Source organism: Camelus bactrianus, chromosome 8 (assembly GCF_048773025.1).
Source record: "Camelus bactrianus isolate YW-2024 breed Bactrian camel chromosome 8, ASM4877302v1, whole genome shotgun sequence".
NCBI lineage: Eukaryota > Metazoa > Chordata > Mammalia > Artiodactyla > Camelidae > Camelus > Camelus bactrianus.
The window spans coordinates 55,406,144-55,429,410 of record NC_133546.1 but is presented as its reverse complement, the minus strand read 5'-3'; the positions used below and the strand labels follow the sequence as shown (position 1 = coordinate 55,429,410).

General features: G+C 34.3%; 1 long non-coding RNA gene across 1 annotated transcript in view; it reads left to right on the top strand.

The window, feature by feature from the left end:
- The first annotated feature begins 562 nt into the window (after positions 1-562).
- Positions 563-23,267, top strand: part of LOC141578483 (uncharacterized) — a 186,787-nt gene continuing 164,082 nt past the window's right edge. Inside the window, exon 1 of the long non-coding RNA XR_012508869.1 lies at positions 563-697. This is a non-coding gene — a long non-coding RNA (uncharacterized LOC141578483). The remainder of the gene's footprint in view (positions 698-23,267) is intronic.

The window sequence follows — 23,267 nt, the reverse complement described above, 5'->3', positions numbered from 1 at the left end:
AGAATTAATCATTACGTACAGCTCTTTGCAGAATTCTGGGCTAACCTCTCTCATGTTAGTTTGAAGTGACCACGACCCCTCCTTGTATTCTGCCATAATTGATTAGATCAAGGTGGATATTGGCCCTCGAATGGATCCAACTGATTCTTTCTCCTAAGAATTAGGATTCAGGACAGCATGAGTCTGAGCAGTGAGACTTGAGGAATAGAGAAGTGGGGGAAGCACATATATATATAAATTAGAAGGCTATTTTCTGAAAACAAAAGTAGAAAATCTGGATTGTAGAAAAATAGAGGAAGGAAAAAGATGCAGAGAGTAGGAATGGGAAAGCAATCAGCCTCAGCGTCTGGGACTCACAAAAGCAGACTAGTCCCTGGTCAGATCCAGCTGTGTTTTGTCCTGGGATCTTATGACATTTCTGTATCTTTTCAGTAATTTTTTTAGCTAGTTTAAATGACTTTTTTTCCCTTAAAATGATCCTTGAGACAACACCCTAGGTGGAAAGAACGCCCTCTAAAACATGTTGAGACTTGTTGTCTACCAGTACTTTGCAACTAAATCCCCCAGGGAGCTGTTTAAGCGTGGGAGGTTTGGAGTGGTGCTGAGTTTCTGAATGTTTATTGAGCTCCTGGGGATGCCAATGCTGCTGGTTCACAGACCCCTCTCTGGGGGGACCTAGAATTGGATTTGTAGCACAGTGAGTACAAATGGCTACCAAAGAGATTTAAAATTAAGGTTGGACCCAGTTTCTGAATGATTGCGTATACTATGGCAAAAGATTGCAGATTCTTCTGTAGAAAATGGTTTAATGCTAGTGGCTTAAAGACATAGTTGAAGAAAGATAATCCTAACAGCAAAGTGGCAAATGGAAGGGATGGAGAAGTGACAGAGAAAAAGAGATCAAGTAGGAAAATATTTTACATGGAATTATTGGGAAATACTTGTTTTTATGCCTCATAAAGAGTAAGACTAGGAAGACATTTTAAATTTCAGACTAAACACAATTTTTATGATTATTTCCTATACTTGAAAAAAATCACTGGGATATTTGTCTTTAATTGTTTGCAGGCATGGAAAATTAAAATACCACACTTACCTCCATTTGATTGTGTGAGCATTCTCATATCTCCTCACTAAACATGGTGGGGGACCTCTAAATTAACAAAACCTTATGGACAGTCATTAGCGTTTAGAATTATAATTTATATTACATTTCTAATTAGTATTTTTATCCTCTTGAACTCCTGTTTTTCTTAGGGAACCAGAATTTACAAAATGATCAAAATACTTTTCATTCTTTTAAATAAACCAATTTAGGAAGGAATAGAAAGCAGTCAGTAAAGTATTTCAAATAATAAGCCTATGCCCACACATAATGATTGATTAGATGAACTAACATTTCAAGTTATTTGATCAATTTCATTGAGATTTGTAGGGCCATTTTTATATGAATAACTCTTTCTTCACCTTGTAACTTATACACCTTATCTGGGAGCAGCAAGCTTATACTGGATGGATCTGCTAATGCTAATGCTATTCTTAGGCACCTGTTCTATCCAACCAGTGCATGGGAATGTGTACAATGTATAATACTGCTCAGCAGTGAAGAGAAAGGCTTTGGAGTTATAAAGACCAAGAATAAAACATTTAGTCCATTTCCAAGGCTTAGTCTCATCAAATATAAATTGAGGTAATAATTTCTTCTCTATAGAGTTGTTGAGAATTAAATGAGGCAGTATACCCACAGACACTGAGGTACACTATATCCTAAAATGCATGCTTGCCATTACTGTAATACTTCTATGAATGGAATTATTCCTTTATACTAAAGGCACTATGGTAATGTAATGATTACAATCATGTTACTTGAAATTTTCAGTTTATTTCAAATTGCTCAATTTGAAAAAAATTAAATAGCACAGATGGGTCAGAAAAATTCAAATACTGAGTTTCAAAGGACACTTAAAAAATTAACTGATTTAGCCTGAATATTTTTGACTCTGAATCCAGTAGAACAATGAATCTCAAACCAAAAAATATTCCAGGGCCAAACCTCCCCACATTCTCATCCTGATTTTAATGTGTAGGAATCTATTTTTTAATTGAAGTACAGTCAATTACAGTGTGTCAATCTCTGGTGTACAGCACAGTGTCCCAGTCATACATATACATATGTATATTCATTTTCATATTTTTTCCATTAAAGGTTATTATAAGATATTGAACATAGTTCCCCATGCTATGCAAAAGAATCTTTTTCAAAAATCTATTTTTATATATAGTGGCTAACATTTGTAAATCTCAAACTCCCAAATTTATCCCCTCCCATCCCCTTTCCGTGGTAACCATAAGATTATTTACTAAGTCTGCGAGTCTATTTCTGTCTTGTAGTTGAGTTCATAGTATCCTCTTCTTTTTTTTTGAGATTCCACATATGAATGATATCATATTGTATTTTTCTTCTTTCTCTTTCTGGCTTACTTCACTTAGAATGACAGTCTCTAGGTCCATCCTAGATGGACCTAGATATTGCAGCAAATGGCATTATTTTATTCTTTTTCATGGCAGAGTAGTATTCCATTGTATAAATATACCACCACTTCTTTATCCAGTCATCTGTAGATGGACATTTATGTTGTTTTCCATGTCTTGGCTACTGTATATAGTGCTGCTATGAATGTAGGGGTGCATGTATCTTTTCGCATTTGAGTTCCCTCCAAATATATGCCCATGAATGGGATTGCTGGATCATATGGTAAGTCTATTTTTAGTTTTTTGAGGAATCTCCATACTCTTTTCCATAATGACTGCACCAAACTACATTCCCACCAGCAATGTAGGCTGGTTCCCTTTTCTCCACAGTCTCTCCAGCATTTATCATTCGTAGACTTTTTGAATGATGGCCATTCTGACTTGTGTGAGATAATACCTCATTGTAGTTTTTATTTGGATTTCTCTAATAATTAGTGATATTGAGCATTTTTCATATATCTATTGGCCATTTGAATGTCTTCATTGGAGAAATGCTTGGTTAGGTCTTCTGCCCATTTTTGGATTGGGTTGTTTGTTTTTTGTTATTGAGTTGTATGAGCTGTTTTTATATTCTGGAAATTAAGCCCTTGTCAGTTGCATCATTTACAAATATTTTCTCCCGTTCTGTAAGTTGTCGTTTTGTTTTGCTTGTGGTTTCCTTTGCTGTTCAAAAACTTATGAGTTTAATTAGGTCCCATTTGTTTATTTTTGCTCTTATTTCCATTGCCTGGGTAGACTGCACAGGAATCTCTATTTTTAATGAATAAATAGGTTTTGAGGTGAATCATTCTCCAGCCCCATTCTGAGGCACTCTGCATGAATCTGAGCTGTCTGAGGACCAATGCTAAACTTTGTTCATCTCTGCACACACAGTACCTGACTCTGTGCCTAATGTGCACTAAATATTCACTAAGTAATGTTGAAATAATATGACAAATAATTAACTGTCCAAAACCAAACTGGTTGATACTCTTACCATTTTGGTAAGTTTTGCTTCTCAGAGTTGCAATGAAAAATTTTAATTTTTATTGTGACTTGTAGAAGTGTACTGTTATCTTCAAATTAATAATCGTGATCTGTGACAAAAATGGTGATAAGGCAAATTTATTTGTTTAAAATATGAAAAACTTGAATGTATTGTTTACTTAGTTATGCTTATCCTCAGACCTTTATCAAATATTTGAAACATCAAGACGTGAAATTAGAAAGTAGTTTCAAATTTTACTCTATATTTACCTTCTCCCTGAGAATCAACTTTACTTCCCAACCGATACGAGATCCCATTTCCCCTTGACCAGTGAACTTCATGCAGAAAAAGTGTGAACAGTTACACCTGAATGTTGACAAAGCAAAGTGTGCAAGCTAACAGAAGGAACCACCAGATAAGCAAGCAATTAATCAGGGTACCAATAAGAGACAAGATTATCTGCAATATAATCAACAAGTAGAAAATGAGCCTGAACATAAATTAGGCTTGGCTATGATATAAAAATTTCACTTTTTGTGAACAAATATTCAGTATGTCTCTTGAGAATGATCAGTATTGTATTTGAAGCTAACATTAAAATTGCAAATCTCAATTTTTAAAATCAGGTATTTTATTTAAGCAGTATTTATAAATCTATCCAAAATACTAAATTTTGAATCATATGTTGAAAAGGACTCTAATAACAGCCCTGAACATGCTAATATGAACTTGGACAAATATTTAAATGCCAAAGTCCTGACTTTATTTTGCCTATATATCTCATAATGTTGTTTTGATATCAGATTTTTTTAAATGTGAATGTGCTTGAAAATTATTATTGAATAGGCAAACACCAGGTGGCACTTTTTATATTTTCTAAAAGTATCATGATTTCAGCAATCCACAGTGAACATTTTGTCATGTTATTTTTGAGGTTTTCATTGCTCCATGGCTATATTTTATTAATTGTATCTACAGGAAATATATAAATTAGATGTTAAAAAGATCAGGACAAGTTTTTGAGATAGTATTTTGAATTAAGAATAAAACTATGTAATTAAAAGTAGACAGTTGAGCACACAAATATCCAATAAGGAGTTTAAGTTTCAGAGAGACTTCTGGTCACTATAGTCCACTAAGCAAATGCAAGTAGTCTCTCTCCCAATGCCCAAATAATTCAAATATACAGTCAGATTTGAAAACAAGAAAAAACAATCCCGAGAAGTAGTAAGGAAAGAATTCAAGGCTGGAAATTTCATCAGGTACTAAACAGAATACACCATATAAGTTATTAGAAATTGTTATCCCCTGGAAGGCTACATGAATCCTCAAAGCTGCCTGGTTGTAAAACCTTTTAAAAAATATTTTCCTACTGTTAATTTTATGGTAAAAAAAAAAAAAAAAGAAATATCCCAGCAAAAGCCGAGACTCCAAGCTGTACTATCTGTAAATAAGTGTTTAAAATCATGCTATCTAATTAGATATCAAGAAAAGTCAGCCCATAATTGACCTAAAAACTGGTACAGGGTGGATAACATTCAGAAAGCTCATGATGACCATGGAAAAGCCCCTGTTGGAGCACCTCTGCCATGCAAAGCAAGGAGAATCCCCAGAGCAAATAAGTGACTTATGTTGGGGATGAAATAGCAAGAAACAAAAATACCCTGAACAAAGAGCAAATAACTATGAGTAAAAGAGAAAGAGCATGATAAAAGAGATCAAAGAAATATTCATACTTTAGGAATGACAGAGAATGGAACAACCTAGAGGAATTTTAGCACTTTGAAAATGTTCAAAGAGAGGATGAAAAAACTGTTTAACTTATATGGGAAGAAAATTGTTCACTTTGGGAGCTATAGGATGAACAGACAAAATTTATAAGATGAAAATTAAAGGCATTGATATGAAAAAAAGATGTTCATAGTTTCTATGGGTAGAATAGACACAACTGCAGAAAGACTTATGTAATGTGAAGTTAGATTTAAAGAAACATGAAAAATACAGCACACATAAGTAAGGTCTTGGAAAATACAAAGGAGCTGTTAAGAGACATTACAGAAAAATTAAGAAGTTAACAAGACTTACAGAATTAGAGGATAGAGATGAAAGGTGAGAGGGTATTTTCAAAGCCACAATAAATGAAAAATTTCAGATTTTATAAAGAAAAAATTACACATGAGTCCTCAGAATAAAAGTGTGCACAGAAAACCAATCAACATATATAAATGAGTCCATATCTGTTTTATATTGTAGTGAAAATGCAGAGTATAAGACAAAGACAAAATCTTGAAAAAGTAGCAAAGAAAAAAAAGAAAAAAAGAAAAAATTATTTTCAAAGAAATGATAGTCAACCTTATTGGAGAGTGCTCAGCAAAACAGTTGAAGCTAGTATATGAAGTAGTAATAGCCTCAAATTGTTTAGGGAAAATAGTTGTCAGTCTAGGAATCCATACTAGATTAATAATATTAGTACTAAATTAAATAAATAGCATTCACTTGTGAATGCTGAATGATTATTTTCAGGCATAATAAAAAAAATTTACATTTCATATAGTTTCACTGAAAAGAACAAGGAGAGTACTTCAGCAAAGAAAACAAAATTAAAAGGAAGATATAAATGGAAGAAAGAATGATAAGCAAATAAATAGTTAAACATTTTAGAAAATCGTTATCAGTTCTCACTGCCAAAAAAAAACTGCCATTAATTTTATGGAGTTTTAAATAAGAATAATGAAATTGACAATAATAACTTGAAAAATGAGAAGAAATTAAGAATAGTCTGTTGTGGCAAGTGAACTTATAAAAGCAATTTTAGATTATTCAGGAAATTTAAGTGTTTATATTAAAAAAGTTTAAGTGTAACCATTAAAATAATAGAGTTTTAATGTCTTTCTCTTCTAAGAAATCAAACAAAAATGAGACAAAAAATTCATTGCAAAGGAAAAGAGGATAGGAGGGAAAAAGAGGAAAAGATAGTAAATATAATAATAATAATAATAATAATAATGAATTTACATTTGTGTAAAATGGCAGATGACAAAAAGTTTATTTGGAAAAGCAGGCAAGTAGAAGAATATGTATAGAATGATGTATCTGGTTTTTAAAAATCTTCATATATTAAAGTTGGTAGATCTCAAAAACACTAAAATGAATAAAAAAGCCATAGAATGATAAGTATACCATGACACCATATCATAAAAGTCTTCAAAAGAGACCTTGTTCCATCTAGAGAGTCCTTGCCATTCACAATATACACACACAACAATCCAACATATTACTTGTGGATACAAATGACACTAGTAAATGACATTGCAACATGGATGCACATCAGTCTCAAGGTAATGAATGGTTGCTTTTGTGAAGGAAGTTGCATAATGAGATTGAGGACAGGTACAAATGGAACATCACCTCCTCAACTGTATCTATAACATCTGTTTACTTATAAAGAACTTTGAAGTTATCAAGGTCAGATTTTAATGTTTATTAGATTTTGGCAGTTGTTACATGGGTGTTTGTAATGTTAAGCTTTGTACTTTTCCTCATGCTTAGGTATATAATAATGATAAATGTTTAATCAAATTCTGAAAGAATAAATTTTTCCTTACTTATATATGGAATACTGGAACACTAAGGTTTCTTCATAAAAGTACTGAAGTCATAGACTAATACACGCCTTCTCCTGAGAAAACTGATACAAGTACTGTCATAATACAACTATTATCATAATACTTTATTTTTCAAATAAATAGTACAGTTTCCAACTAGTTCCAAAGGAATGGCAGACTACTTACACATGTCTGAAAATCTTAGATTTGGCTTAAATCCAGTGATATTTGCCTGTTCCCCAACTGCAGGTGTTATCTACGCCACATACATGAAACTACTACTATGTGTCAAAATTGCATTTCCCTCCTATTGTCTCAAATCACGTGGAAGCATCTTCACAATGACAAGAGTCTGATTCCCTCCCCACTCATGGTCTCTTAAATCAGGGGAATGTCAGCTATGAAAGAAATACATGTCTCTTCATAAATGAAAAACTCATCCATGGGCATTTCACAGAGAAGTACTGTCGCCCATGACAGATGCAGGGCTCTCGAGAATTATGAGTGAGAGTGAGAGATAAAGCTAAGAAACTGTACAATTACAAGCAATAAAGGCCCAAATGAAATTAAGTGTTAATGAGTCTGGCCTTAATTGAGTTTTACTCCCACTACTAAACTCTTTAGTAAAATATATTATCACATCATTTCTTTTATGATGCATTAAAATCTGTGCTATATTAAAGCATTAGTTATTATGATACTTAAAAAATATGACTTGCTTCATTTCACAGTATTGTTTATCTGTCAAAGGCATTATCACAGCATTGCAGTTGTTGTCAGAACCCCGCAACCTGGGAAATAAGCGTTCATTTAGCTATCATATTCCCAGAAATTGCCTTTTTTAATGCAAGATTTATTTGATTTTAATTTAAAATCCTTAGTGAGTTTCCCAGGAGGCCTGAAATTCTACATTGGAGCATTCCATTGATACGGTGCCAGAGACAGGGATTCAAAGGAGACGCTTTTCTTCCCAGAGAATTCTCCCCTTTCAGTGATTTTTTCTCATGATTACTGTATCCCAGTGATCACACTGATGGTTTGAGAGTAACAGTGTGTCAGAAGAGAGCAAGTAGTTCTCTACCCTTGGCCTTTATTGAAGCAACTCTACCTTGAACTCATCTTGGTCCCAAAACACCGCCATCTATATATAACAACGTGTCCAAAAAGCCCAAGAGCAAACAAGGAATCACTGCACCCTGCTGGTCAGTACGTAACAGGTTCGAGTTAGTTCACCAAAGTGATATGCTTGCTACTGAGATTCTTCTTGGGTTCCAAAGACTACTGCAGTTTCAATAGATTAATTCTAAATTAAAACTTCAACTTAGCCTCTTCTTTATAATCACAAGTTTAAGACAGTGGTTCTCAGTTCACAATCCTGGGACTAATGTTTTCTTGACTTAGAATTCTGTTAGGATTCTTTAGCTGCAGGGACAGTGCCCTGCACATAGTCGGGTAATAAATGCATCAAAAAATTCATGAATAGATAAATTATTTATGCGTGTATGCATCCATGAAAAATAATGAATGAATGAATGAATGAATGAATGAATTTCCCTAATCTTTCTAAGCTTTACTGCACTGGATAGAAACAGGAGGTGAGATCCCTAACATGAAATATCATTATTAGAGAAAGAAAAAAAAATGTATATAGGGACCCTGGAACAAAGTAGAAGCAAAAATGATATGAAATAGAACCTGAGTACATTCCTATTGTAGCCTGGCTAGTTATGCGTTGAATCATGTTAATCACTGGCCAAAATGTTCTCCAGCATAACAATGGTCCTGTGTCAAATTGTGGTAAATCATACCCACTAAAGCATGTTAGTACTACTTCCCCATCACTCAAGTTTTCATTTTGCAAAAAGTCCTGTCACTGTCTACATAGCATAACTTTTATAAAATGGAGAAACTTAGCCACGTACTGAACAACATATTTGGGAAATCACTGAACATCACGCAGCCTCCATATTCTACTCTCTCTGACACTCCTGTGTCCTTTCCACATTTTAGAAGTATGGTGAAAAGCCGAAAGTTCTGTGATGCTTAGATTCACTCCTAGAGTAGAAAACATACTCATTTGATCAAAAGGATGGAATTGGCTGATTTTGCAGGAGTGCTAGCACAAACACTGCCAGGGTACAAGATCTAATAGAAAAGTAGACTTTTTTTTGAGACATTATGGTAAGTGAAGTTACTAGGGATTAAATGGCACTCCTTTTGGGGATTATCTTCTCTTTCCTTTGTAATGGAACTAAAGCTTATGTTGGCATACTTAATGACTGCAGTTTTCAAACTATGATCTAGAGATTAGGATTTCTTTTAAAAATTAAAAAAAAGAATAATATTACACCCACAAATGACTTTCAATTTCATACTACTTCTTAACCTAAATTATATGGTATCTACTGCATTTTAAACTATAATGAAACTAAAGGAAATGATTATGAGGTGCAGCTAATGCTTCAGCTGACTCTTACTATATGGGTGCAATTTTAAGTATAATATCTTTAATTTAGTCAATTTTAACTTAGCTCAAAAGCAGTGTGAAGACTCTAAATGAGAAACTTTATTTCCAGCTTTGAAAACTGAGCAGTAGATGAGAAAATTTAATCAATTAAAATTTATATGTTACATTAGGATGATTTTGCTGAGGTTGATATTTTAATAGATTAGAATCATCCGTTTTCACCTCTTCTATGCAACATCACATATTGATTGCACTTGCCCTACAAAAATGCCGAAAGTATCAATAAGGGAGTGAAGACATCAATTCAGTTTATTTCAAATCCCTTCCTCTCTTGCAGATTTTAAACTGGTTTTGTTACATTTGAGAGGCATAGATCTATTTATCAGGTGTTACAAATTAAAAATCAAATTTGTAGTTGATATTTAAAGATGAAATTCAGTTCACAAAATTAAATGCTAAATAATAGAATTAGCAGTTGATCTTTTTTTTTCTCCTCTAAAGTTAATTTCCTGTGAGTAAATAGCACGAGATTGGGAGCAATGTCACCAGGTGGCTTCTGTTCACAAGAGTGACAAAGCATGGGCTGCGAGACTGAAAGCTTCCCCGGTCCATCCTTATAATGTGGCTCAGGTGTGAATGAGTAGGTTAATCATGTGAAAACATAGTTCAATTGTGAATCAATCTCTGGCTGAGCCTGCTTGACTAGGTATCAGAGGTGAAGGCTGCTGACAGCATGCTTTCTCTTGATTGACCGAAGATGGAAAAGAAAAAAGGATGGTTAGTTCTTGTCCTTATTCCTGTCACTGACTTCCATGCAACATTCCTAAAAATAAATGATAGAGCCAGAAACAACTCCAAAAAAATTAAGGTACGATTTATACTGTCCTCTGGTATCTTCTGTTCAAGCTGCTCTTTATTCGCCAGTTTAAGCCTTAGAGGCTAAAGAAGGAAATTCACTGGAGAATTTCAAACCACGTTGCTTCCTGTAGACCTGGGCCATCCTAAGTGAGATTGTCTTACATTTCAAATCCTCTGAAGGATGAATAATAACCAAAACCTGCAAAGAGATTTTTTAAAAGTTCCTTCAACTAACCTTTGCTGTCCTCAGATCCAGGTAGAATAACATCAGACTCACTGATGGACTGAGATTTAAAGGAGCCCCTCTTCCATGACCAGTACTCCTGTTGCCGCTTAGATTTTGGCACTTTTCATCCTCAGGACTAAGAGAATTTACCTTGCCCTTCCCCTCGTAAATGATTTGCATTATTTGTATACATGTCAAGACATGTTTTTTGGATCCTTTTATTTAATGCATGGCAGACTCAAACCCCTTTTAAAGACCATATGTCACCTATTTTATAAAATCTCATTTCCTTCCCATATCCTGGAACATTATAGACACTCAGAATTATTAGTGTCAAAATTATTAATGTATTAGTGGAATGAATGAATGAATGAAAGACTCTATGAAAGACTGCATTTATAAAACGCAGTTTTTACTAATAATGTGTGTATTTATCATCTCTATTAAAACTTTAAGCCCTTCATGTGTTTACTGGACTATCACCAATATCACTATTCTGGCTCATAATGGACACACATTAATGTTCAGGAAATGAAGGAATAGGCAGTCAATATATATCTTAAAAATACACTCAAATATACAATCTATTAAATTACCAAAAATGTATAAAATAGATGGCTCTTAATGAACATGGAAATGTGTATTATTTCTCTATTGCTATAAAACAAATTGTCACAAATACAGTGGCTTAAAACAGCATACATTTACTATCTCACAGGTCTGTGGTTCTCGAATCTAGGCAATCTAACTAGGTTCTCAGCTCGGTGTCTTCCTAGGCTGAATTTAGGTGAGCCGTTAGCCAGCGACGGGAATCTTGAAATCACCTCAGGATCCTGCCTACCACAAAATGTGACACTAGAAGTTAAGGTGTGAAAACATAGGACAGGTCCCACTATCATAAATGATCTGATGTTCCCTTTAGGGAAAGAGTAGGTTTGCATTTCACAGCAGATCCCTCTTTGAAGTTACGAGACGGCTATTGTTTTAACCTTGGCAATGAAATGAGAGTAGAAATGCATGTGTCACTTCTACAAGGAAGCTTGGAAAACCAGCGCACAATTCACCGCATTCCTTTCCCTCTGCCTCCATGATTGTGAAAGCTTGTGTTGAGATGAGGCCTCTCAGCCTCAGTCTTGCCTCTGTCAGTTTCAGCCTTGAGTGATTAGGCATCAAGTCTTTCTTCCAGCTCACGCTGGAAATGTAGCACGGGTGAAAAATGTGTGTTGTGTTGTGTTAAGCCACTAAAATCCTGGGGATATTTGTTACTGAATGAAAATTTTGCCCATCCTGAATCATAGGTGTACCACTTGGAGTTCATGTGTTAAGAAGCATCTTAGTCACTTAGGGCCACAGAAACAACAACAATAACAACAAAAACAAAAACAGAGAACAAAACCAGAATGTTCTCTGGAGGGCTAAGAGGAAACTAGTAATGAAAATATCTTGATAAAGCAAAAAGAACCAGTTTCCTGGGGAGGGAGCATGGTATTGGAAGACAGCTGTAGAATAAATGTCACATTATGAGGCACTGAAAGTGAAATGTAAAAAAAAAAGTCTGTAGATGTAGTTCAGTATGTCATTAAGATGAAATTATGGGTAGGGGGTCAGTTATGGGTAGGGGGTGTAGTCATACAAGGGGCAGTTGTTCAAAGGAGAAGGAAAATGACATTAATATTGTTCTCTATCATATAATTGAATCTTTATCCTGTTGTTTCTCCCCAAAACATGATTTATAAAATTTGTTAAACTGTCTTCCTATCCAATCATTTCTGTATGTAATGTGATTGTAAAATTACACGATGCAGTTGTTCATCAATCTTCTAAAACTCTAAGATGAGAAGGAAGCTGTTTTCTAGCTCTGATTATCTAGAAGTTGAACAGCAGAAATAGAAAACAGGAAAATAAGTGGTCTGGCTGTCACTGGTTAGGGACTGCAGAGTATAGCTGTCGTTTACTTCAGTTTTTCATGGACTGACCTTGTAAACAATAGATCTGTTACCCCTCAACCCAGTCACTAAAAGTAATTATAGGAAATAAACATTAAAAGCTATAAAAGTATAGTGAAGAAGGATTCAGAAGAGCCAGTTTCTGGATCTAGAATGGTCATTACTTGGAATATATGATCTTATATCAAATAAATAATTACCCCTCAAAATTTTTTTTGAAAGAATAGAAATTGCTTTCAACTTTCTGTACTCTTTGTTTTCATATTTACTCAGTATGGTCATACATGGGTCTTCTAGAATCTTCAGTCTTTTACCTTCCTTACGTCTTATGAGTCAAATCCTTTGTGGTTAGAAAATTGAAAGGTCAGTAACATTGCATATAATAAAAGCTTGGCTGACAGCTACATTCAGCTTATTACTCATCTAATTTATTGACAAAGAAAACCAAAAACCTATTCATCAATGCCAATAATGAAGAAATAGAGGGGTGTGAGAACTGTTCACGACACACATAAAACAATGTTACTACACAGATTCTGTAGGTTGTGAAATTATGAAAGGATAGAACTTTCCTTTACCCCTCTTTCTTCCTTTGGCTATGTTGTTTATTTTAGGTGATTATCTCTTCATAAGGAAAAATCCTTTTGCAAAATTATTTATTGTCAAATTAGTTTGTCTAGCAACTATAAATCTAAAATTTAACTTATGAAAGGCAAAGGGGATAAAAGTGCATATTGTCAGATTAAAAGGTTTTCTTCTATTTGGTATTAGTTTGATAAATGTATATCTTTTAATAATTACAGATTTTATTTTAATGTATATAACACTGCATCAGCTCTCATGAAGTTATGAATTACATGTGCACCACAACCAAATGCATTTACAACCATGTGTCATGAATATTTTTAATTTAGTAAGTGCAGTTTTTCTATGATGATGTGAGCCACCAAATATTTAATTCACCTTATTATCACAGATTATCTTCAAGGTTTAATCATACAATTGAATATACATTTGCATGGCCAGTGACATCAGATGTTTTGTTTTTGACAGAATTAACTTCCAACATGTTTTACTCTAATTCTATGAAATGTATGGGGAAAAAACATATTTTAAATTTCTGTTTGTAAAAGCTGATGACATTTATAAAACTGTCTTCATTTAACCATTTGAGAAGGTTTTCTTCTGCTAATAGAGCCAGTGTGAAGAGCAATCCTTTCATTATTTGTAAATGACCAAGGAAAACAAATCAAATTTGTGAAATGTCTTTAACTTAAAAGTCATTTGATCCACATGAAAAGTCTTAGTTATTAGAGCAGTAAACAAATCTGCCTTATATGGTCCTCTTAGCGTATCTACTAATTTTGTAAGTAGATGCTGAATCTTCTTCAGATATTTGTGTCTTATGCTTTTAGTGTGATCTGCAATATGTATTAGGCCTACGTGGTAGCTAATGAAAGTAAATAAATACTTTCTGCAATTGCATATTCATCATCAAGATTCTGAGACAGAAATTCCTTACTTAATTTTGTTTTCTTCCAGTTTTATTGAGATGTAATTAACATTATATCTGTATAAGCACTATATAAGTATAAGATGTATAATGATTTGACCTACATACATCATGAAATGATTATCATAAGTTAAGTGAACATCCAGATCTCATACAGCTATACAACGAAAGAAATAATAAAACAATTTTTGCTTGTGATGAAAACACTTAGGATTATACCCTCAACAATTTTCATATATGATGTACAGCAATGTTAATTATATTTATCATGTTGTACTTCACATCCCTAGTACTTATTTATCTTATAACTGGAAGTTTGTACCTTTTGACTGCCTTCATCCAGTTCCCCCTCTTCTCACACCTCTGCCTCTGGTCATGACTAATCTGATCTCTCTTTCTATGAGTTTGTCTGTTTTGAAGTAAAATTGACCTACAACAGTGTGTTAGTTCCTGTTATACAACATAGTGATTTGATATTGATATTTCTATACATTTCAAAATGATCTCCATGATAAGTCTGGTTACAGTATGTCACCATATAATGACATTACATAGTTATTGACTGTATTCTCCACACTGTATAATTCATATCTGTGACATTTATTTTGCAACTGGAAGTTTGTACCTCTTAATCCCCCTCACCTGTATCTTTTTCCCACTACTCTACCATCTGGCAACTGCCTGTTTGTTTTCTGTATCTATAAATCTGTTTTGTTATGTTTGTTCATTTTTTTTTTGTTCTTTAGATTGCACATATAAGTGAAATCATATCATATTTGTCATGCTCTGTCTGAACTGTCTCACTTAGCACAATACCCTTTAATTTCATCCATATTGTCACAAATGGCAAGATTTCATTCTTTTTTACAATTGAGTAATATTCCATTGTATGTATATATCACATCTACTTTATCCATTCACTTATTGATGAGCACTTAGGTTGCTTCCACATCTTGGCTATTGTAAATAAAGCTGCTATAAACATTGGGGTGCATATAACTTTTCTAACTAGTGTTTTCGTTTTGGGGGATAAAAACACAGGAGTGGAACTGCTGGATCATATGGTAGTTCTATTTTAAATTTTTGAGGAATCTCCATAGTGTTTTCCACAGTGGCTATACTAATTTACATCACACCAAGAGTACACGAGGATTCCTTTTTCTCCATATCCTCACCAATACTTATTTATTGTCTTTCTGATAATAGCCATTCTGGCAGGTATGAAGTGACAGCTCATTGTGATTTTGATTTTGCATTCCCCTGATGATGAGTTGATATTGTCAAGTGCCTGTTGCCCATCTGTATGTCTTCCTTGGGGAAAAAAATGTATCTTCAGATCCTATGCACCTTTTTAAAATCAGTTTTGTTTTTTTTGATGTTGAGTTGTATGTGTTCTTTGTATATTTTGGATATTAACTCCTTATTGGATATATTGTTTGCAAATATCTTCTCCCATTTAGTAAGTGAACTTTTTTTTGTTGTTGATAGTTTCCTTCACCTTGCAAAAGCATTTTAGTTTAATATAGTCCTATTTGTTTATTTTTGCATTTGTTCCCCTTGCCTGAGGAAACATAGCCAAAAAAATATTACTAAGACTGACATGAAAGACCATATTGCCTAGGTTTTCTTCTAGAACTTTTATGGTTTCAGATCTTGCATTTAAGTCTTTAATCCATTTTGAATTTATTTTTCTGCATGGTGTGAAAGAGTAGTCCAGTTTGAGTCTTTTGCATGTAGCTGTCTAGTTTTCCCAACACCATTTATTGAAAAATTTACCTCTTCCACATTATTATTCTTTACTCCTTTGTCATAGATTAATTGCCCACGTACATGTGACTTCATTTCTGGGCCTCTATTCTGTTCCATTGATCTAGATGTCTTTTCTTATGCTCATACTATACTGTTTTAATTATTATAGCTTTGTAGTATAGTTTGAAATCAGACAGCATGATACCTCCAGCTCTTTTTTCTTTCCCAAGATTGATTTGCCTAGTTGGAATCTTTGTATTTCCATACAAATTTTAGAATTATTTGTTCTAGTTCTGTGATATATGCCATTAGTGTTTTGATGGGGATTGGTTTGAATCTGTAGATTGCCTTGAGTAGTATGGTCATTTTAACAATGTTAATTCTTCCACTTTATATCCTTCCAGTTCTTTGTGCCATCCTTAGTTTCTTTCATCAGTGTCTTATAGTTTTCCTATGACAGGTCTTTTACCTCCTTAGTTAGATTTATCCCTAGGTGTTTTATTCTTTTTGATGCAATTTTAAATGGGATTGTTTTCTTAATTTCTCTTTATGATAATTTCTTTGTTAATGCATGGAAATGCAACGGATTTCTGTATATTAATTTTGTATCCTGCAACTTTAACAAATTAATTGATGAGTTCTAGTAGGTTTTTGAAGGCATTTTTAGGATTTTCTATGTCTTGTATCATGTCATCTGCAAAAAATGACATTTTACTTTTTACTTTCCAATTTGGATTCCTTTTACTTTTTCTTATCTGAATCTTGTGACTAGTACTGCCAATACTATTTGAATAAAAATGGCAACAATGGGCATCCTTGTCTTGTCCGTTATTTTAGAGGAAATGCTTTCAGCTTTTCACTGTTGAATATGATGTTATCTCTGGCCTGGTCATATATGGCCTTAATTATATTGGGGTATGTTCTCTCTATACCCACTTTGTTGAGAGTTTTTATCATAAATGGATGCCAAATTATTTCAGAAGGTTTTCTGCATCCATTGAGATGATCATATGATTTTTATTCTTCATTGTGTTAATGGGATGTATCGTGTTAATTGATTTGCAGATATTGTGACATTTCTGCACCCCTGGGATAAATCGCACTTAAACATGATGCCTGATCTTTTTAATGTGTTGTTAAATTCCATTTGATAACATTTTGATGAGGATTTTTGCATCTATTTTTATCAGCGATATTTGCCTATAGTTTCCTTTTTGTTGTGATACCTTTGTCTAGTGTTGGTTTCAGGGTGATACAGGCCTCATAGAATGAGTTCAAAAGCATTCCTTCCTCCCTCTGCAATTTTTTTGAAATAGACTGAGAAAGATAAGTGTTAACTTTTCTCTAAGTGTTTGGTAGAATTCATCTGTGAAGCCATCTGGTCCTGGACTTCTGTTTGTTGGAAAATTTTTTTTTATTACTGATTCAGTTTCATTACTGGTAAATGATCTGTTCATATTTTCTATTTCTTCCTGGTTCAGTCTTGGGTGATTGTATGTTTCTAGGAATTTGTGCATTTTTTTCTAGGTTATCCATTTTATTGGCATATAATTGTTTATAGTAGTCTCTTGTGATCCTTTGTATTTCTGTGGTGGCCATTGTAACTTCCATTTTTTCATTTTTGAATTTATTGATTTGGATCCTCTCTGTTTTTCCTTGATGAGTCTTGCTAAAGGTTTATCAATTTTGTTTATCTTTACAAAGTACCAGTTCTTAGTTTTTTAAATTTTTTCTTTTTCTTTTTTTTTTTTTTTTTTAGTCTCTATTTCATTTATTTCTACTCTGATCTTTATGATTTCTTTCCTTCTAATAACGGGTTTTGGTTGTTCTTCCCTTTCTGGTTCCCTTATGTATAAGGTTAGGTTGTTTATTTAAGAGTTGTTTATTCTTGTTTCCTGAGGTAGGCATGTCTCATTATTAACTTTTCTCTTAAAAGTTTTTGCTGCCTCTCACAGATTTTGGATCATTTTGTTTTCATTTTCATTTTTCTCCAGGTATTTTAAAAAATTTCTTCTTTGATTTCCTCAGTGGCCCACTAGTTGTTAGTAGCATATTGTTTGGCCTCCATGTGTGTGTGTTTTTTTGCACTTTTTCTTGTAGTTTATTTCTAGTCTCATAGCGCTGTAAGTGGAGAAGAGGCTTGATATGATTTCAGTTTTTCTTGATTTTACTGAGACTTGTTTTGTGGCCTAGTATGTGATCTATCCTGGAGAATGTTCCACATGTATTTGAAAAGAATATATATTCTGCTGCTTTTGGATGGAATATTCTCTATATATCCTTGCTTAATTTTTAATTAAACATGCACTTTTTTGCACTTATGGCACAAATCGTTATTGAATAGTAAAAAACTTTTCAAAATAGCAATGTAAGTAAATGTAGATTTACACTATGATAAAAGACAAATGATATTCTCTACAGCTAAACAGCTCAGATTGTATTTCGTGTACATATTTCGCGTACATATTTCGCACACGCCTGACCTACAATACCTCAGGTTTCCCATTGACTTGCGTATCTATTAATGGACTTGCACAACTGTTAATCTCCCAGACTGCCACAAGATCCAAGGCATAGCTAACTGGTATGTCAAGGGTCTAGAGGAGAGCAGCATCACATATTTCTCGCACCACCAACCAGTACCATAAGTTGTTCCAGAACACTGTTGTATCAACAAGGACTCTGCAAGTAGTCCTTGAAATGTAAGTTTTAGTTTCTGGGTCCCTGGAAAGGGCTGGGAGAAGAGAGCCGGGTTATTAAGATACAACTGTGTGTTAAAGTAAGAAATCCATTCATCATACTTGCATCTCAAATGCTAATAAGTGAAACTATTGAGGAAGCCAGAAATTCATCCCATATTATTTTGAAGGAACTATGAAATAATACTATTTATTTATTTTCTGAAAAATTTAAATGGTAAAAAATGCTAAATCTGATTTGATGTTGGAATAACAAGCATAATCCTACTTCTCACATCAAGTTGTCTAGACCACCACATACAGTCATCCTATGTTAACTAATCAGGTCTCATCCTAAACTAGGTAGTGAGAGAAAAAATTCCCAATCTGGTTTAAACTTTGGATTATTTAAATAATCTTTTTGGATAATTGCTCAACATCTCTTCATCCTGCCTTTTTCCTCTTTGCTCAAAAATAGTCATGGAGAATTGGAGCAGGGTATCTGAGATGACCTTGAGATGGTAGGATCCAGGATACCGTCTGTCTCCTCTGGTAGGAAATCCTTTTGGCTCTTTATGATAAATTTGGTGGTAGGTTTGACATTATTTTGCTCAATTTTTTCTTACTTGTTTGTTAGTTTGGCTTCACCATGCCAGGAGCACTTACTGGCTGATCTAACCTCTCCTAGCTCTTGGTATAACTATATATCTCTCTACCACCTGAACCTTTTTCTCTGTCTTCATTTCTTGTGGCTTTCCTCGACTTCTGTTAGAGAGTAGCTTGTCTTCTTCAAAGATGGATCCCAAGGCAGACTGAGATCAGCCTCACTTGACAGTAAATGAGTGAAAAGCAATGAAAAGTAAAATGCTCTCAGGACAATTAGAAACTTTCTTTGCTTTTGTCTTGCTAAAAAGTCTAAGTAATCAACTTTTTCTGTTTTATGTATTTCTGGTTTTTGAAGTAGAATTGCAAAGCAATTATGATGAAAATTAAAATGTATGTTTATAGTTGCAAGATGTTTTCCCATTTCATTCAGTATGAGATAAAGTTTATATACTGATAGATATGTACAGTGTTATAGACAGAGTATCTTTATACTTTCCCAAGGGATCCTACACTAACTCTGTGGGATAAAACAGAATCCTTCTATCTGCTTGAAGGCAGGCCTACAAACACTTGCTATCTGTGATATCCATTTAGGTTAATTACTATATAGGAAATAAAATAATGTAATCTTTGATAATAATTTTAATGCCAAGAGTTACTGTACCTCAATTCATATAAATCAGTGGTATTAAATATATTGAAAACCACATATAGCATAAACCAATTGTCTGCATGACTGGACTCAGTGAGTATAAATTCAATTTACATTCAAAACAAAATAATTTTCTTTTAACAATGCACTTTTATACAAAACCATTTTATTTAGTTAAAATGTCTGGTGTTACCATACATGAACCATGCAGTTTGACTGTATCATTTATAGAGTTACAGACAGTTCTTTCTAACAATGAAATTCTTTGTGTGGGTATTTTGTACAACATTTCACCTATCAGCTAATAAAACTATCTGAGAATCCTATGATACCAGATACACATAAGCAAGAAAGATGAAAGGAAAAGTTAACACTTTTTTTTAGCATCTGTCAACACTGTCTCCTGTTACATCTGATCAACTTTAAAGTAAATGCAAACACATGATATCATTTACAGTAATAAAAGCAAATGCCACACAGCAGCTCCTTTGCTTTTATCCATTCTGCAGATCACTCATCACAGACCGTCATGGAGGAAGGGTGACACTGCTTTATGTGTGATGCATCTAAGGCAGGGAATCACAGTGCTTTAGCTCTTCCGGGCTGGTAATTCACCCTGTATAACTAATGGAAGAATCCACTAGCGTGCATTTCCTGTTTGAAGTGTTGGGAAGGAAGCAGAGTAGAGAAGTAATGGCACTTCTTTTCCCTTGGAAAAGGTACAAATAATCAAACAAGAAAGGCGAAAGAGTAGCAAGTACAGTGTGAACAGCTGAATGTGCTATTGCTTTCTCAAGAATTTAAATACATTTTCAAAGTGACTCAAAGATCCCTTTGCCTAAAACAGTGATCCCCAAAGTGTGGTTCCTGCACCAGCAGAAACAGCATCACCTGAGAAACAGAGGTGTTTTAGGAAGAAGGCTAAAACTTTACCCAAAACAACAGTAATAGAATTTTCAAGTAGATCACTAAAATATTAACTTGAAAATGACTTTCAGGTTGCTTTTATCAAAAAACATCATGAGAAGATGGACACTGTTGAGGACTGAAACAGTGGCCTAGGAGATCAAAAATTATCTCATGTCACTGTCAGTGAGCAAAGTCCAGTGATACGAGACAAACTGAAGGTACTGGAGGTTGGATTAAGGAAATGGCTCATAAAAACAGTTCACATTCTAAAAGAAGAAAAAGAAACAAGTAGGGGCAAACTTTTAGAGAGGAAATATTTGCTGATCTGATGATAGTGGAAAGTATTCACTCAGGATTAGCAGAAAACACAAAGTCCCTGGGTGTGCCTTTAAAACGTCTGAAAGACAAAAGAAATGTCCTGCACCTCCTGACGTAGAGCCACCGCAAGGAAAAGCAAAGCAGACTAACATGGGACATTAAATCCGCACACTGAAAACTGAAAAACAGCGCAATTTATGAAATCTTGAGTTAAAAGACTGGGACCTCAAATTTTTATACTGTTAAGCAAAGGGAAATTATGTTCACATAGATGCAAGGATTCCAGGGGCATTTCAACAGTGTGCCTAGAAAAAGATACTCTAATCTCAACAGGAGGGAAGAGGAATATTATCAGTGGTGGGGCATCTTGTACCATGTAGTTAAATATAAGTTGATTATAAGTGTAATTGCAGTTTGGAAAAAAATGTGTTACATACGAGTTTTTGAAAGTGAAAGGAAACTTGTGTCCAGTTTGATTGTATTAAAGTGCAAATGACAGAAATTCTGAGAGGAGAATAAACATAGAACATTTATTTTTTACTTTACAGGAACCCCAGAAGTTAAGGTCCCATTGTTCTTTTGCGAGGATTGTTGTTACTACCGCCTTTGCTGTTTTCTGTCTTGGCTGGTCCTTTCTCTGCTACCATTTAGTCCTTATTAGCATACCGTCGTCTCACGGTCACAAGATGGCTGCTGTAGAACCCGGTCTCATATTCTCACAGAACAAAGAGGAAGCAGAAGGAGTCATTTTTCTGACACATTTATCTTTTTTCAGAGAAAAATAACCTTTCTCATAAGCATGCTAACAGCCTTCCTCTAATTACTCATTGGCCAAAACTGAATGATAAGCTCATCTATAAGAAAATTCATGGCAACAAGGGCTATGATAATGATTGTCTTAGGTTAAGGAGGATTTGTCCACTCAGCTGAATGCTTCACTCCTAAAATTAAAATCACATAGTTCTGTGAGCAAGGAAGAACGAAGAACTATTAAGTGGCTGTTCAGTAGGCCATCAGAATTCTTTGTCCTATTATATATGCTATTATACATGTATATATGTTTACCACATTATACTTACTAGTATATGTAGTATAGGATTAACATTTTTAGAAAAGCACCACAAAAAATAAAGCATTGTAAAGAATGTGAAGAGAAAACAGTGACAGCATGTGAAAGTCTCAAGTGTGTCTGTGTGGAGGAGAGGAAAATGAGAATTCTAAAGGATTTTACTTGTTAGTGTGAGGGACAGGCAAGGGCAGAATGCACACAAAGTGTCCTGAAGTTGGGAATGATGATTATTTTATTCTGAAGCTGTAGTCAATATGGCCTGGTACAGACTGGAAATGCAGTAATAAAATATGTTTTAAATTTGATAAATTGGAATGTAATTAATATATTTGTACTCTATTGAGAGAAGCAAACTGAAAGAGAAATGGAGAGGCATCGTCTCTGGTCCTCCACACTAAATTCATACTAGAATTTGTTGGGTAGCACTTTAAAAATACTGATGCTTTGTCACCACACCAGACCAAATGAATCTAAAACCTAAGGGTCTGATCTGGGGCATAGGTATGTTGTTAAAGATCTTCTGGTGATCTAATGAGCAACCAGAATTGCTAACCACTCCTTCAGTACAAAATCTACCATGAAGACTATAAATTTTATACATTCTCTCAACAACCATATGCTGAGGACCTGTCATATGGCAGGCACTGTTCTAGTTAGTGGTGATACAGCAAGAAATGAAAGAATACTTATTCTCATGATTTTGACTTTCCAGTGGGAGAGGCAGGCATGTAATATCATATACAGATCAAGGATAACACATCACAGTCAGGGTGCAGGCGGTGGCCCTAGAGAAATCCTCGCTGAGGAGAGAGTTGAGCAAGACAGGAATAAACTGAGTAAACAAGCCAGGGGCATCCATGTGGAAGGAGGGATGAGGTCAGAGGAGAAGAAAGAACAATGTCTTGCATCAAGAACATGTCTGAGCCAAGGGAAAATGATGGTGAATAGCGAACTCCATGCTTACTTGTACTAGCATTCAAGATTATAGCAAAACAAATATGCTTTCAGACAGAGGTTTAGAGATGTCACCATTTCTGGGTCATCACCCTCAGAATGTCTACGTGAATTTCAGCGGGAAGTTTATGAAGCCCAGGAGGGAGGAAAACATTTTGATGAACTTGGAAACCATATGGATAAACTCTAATGAGCACTTTAGTTTATAACAATTTCAA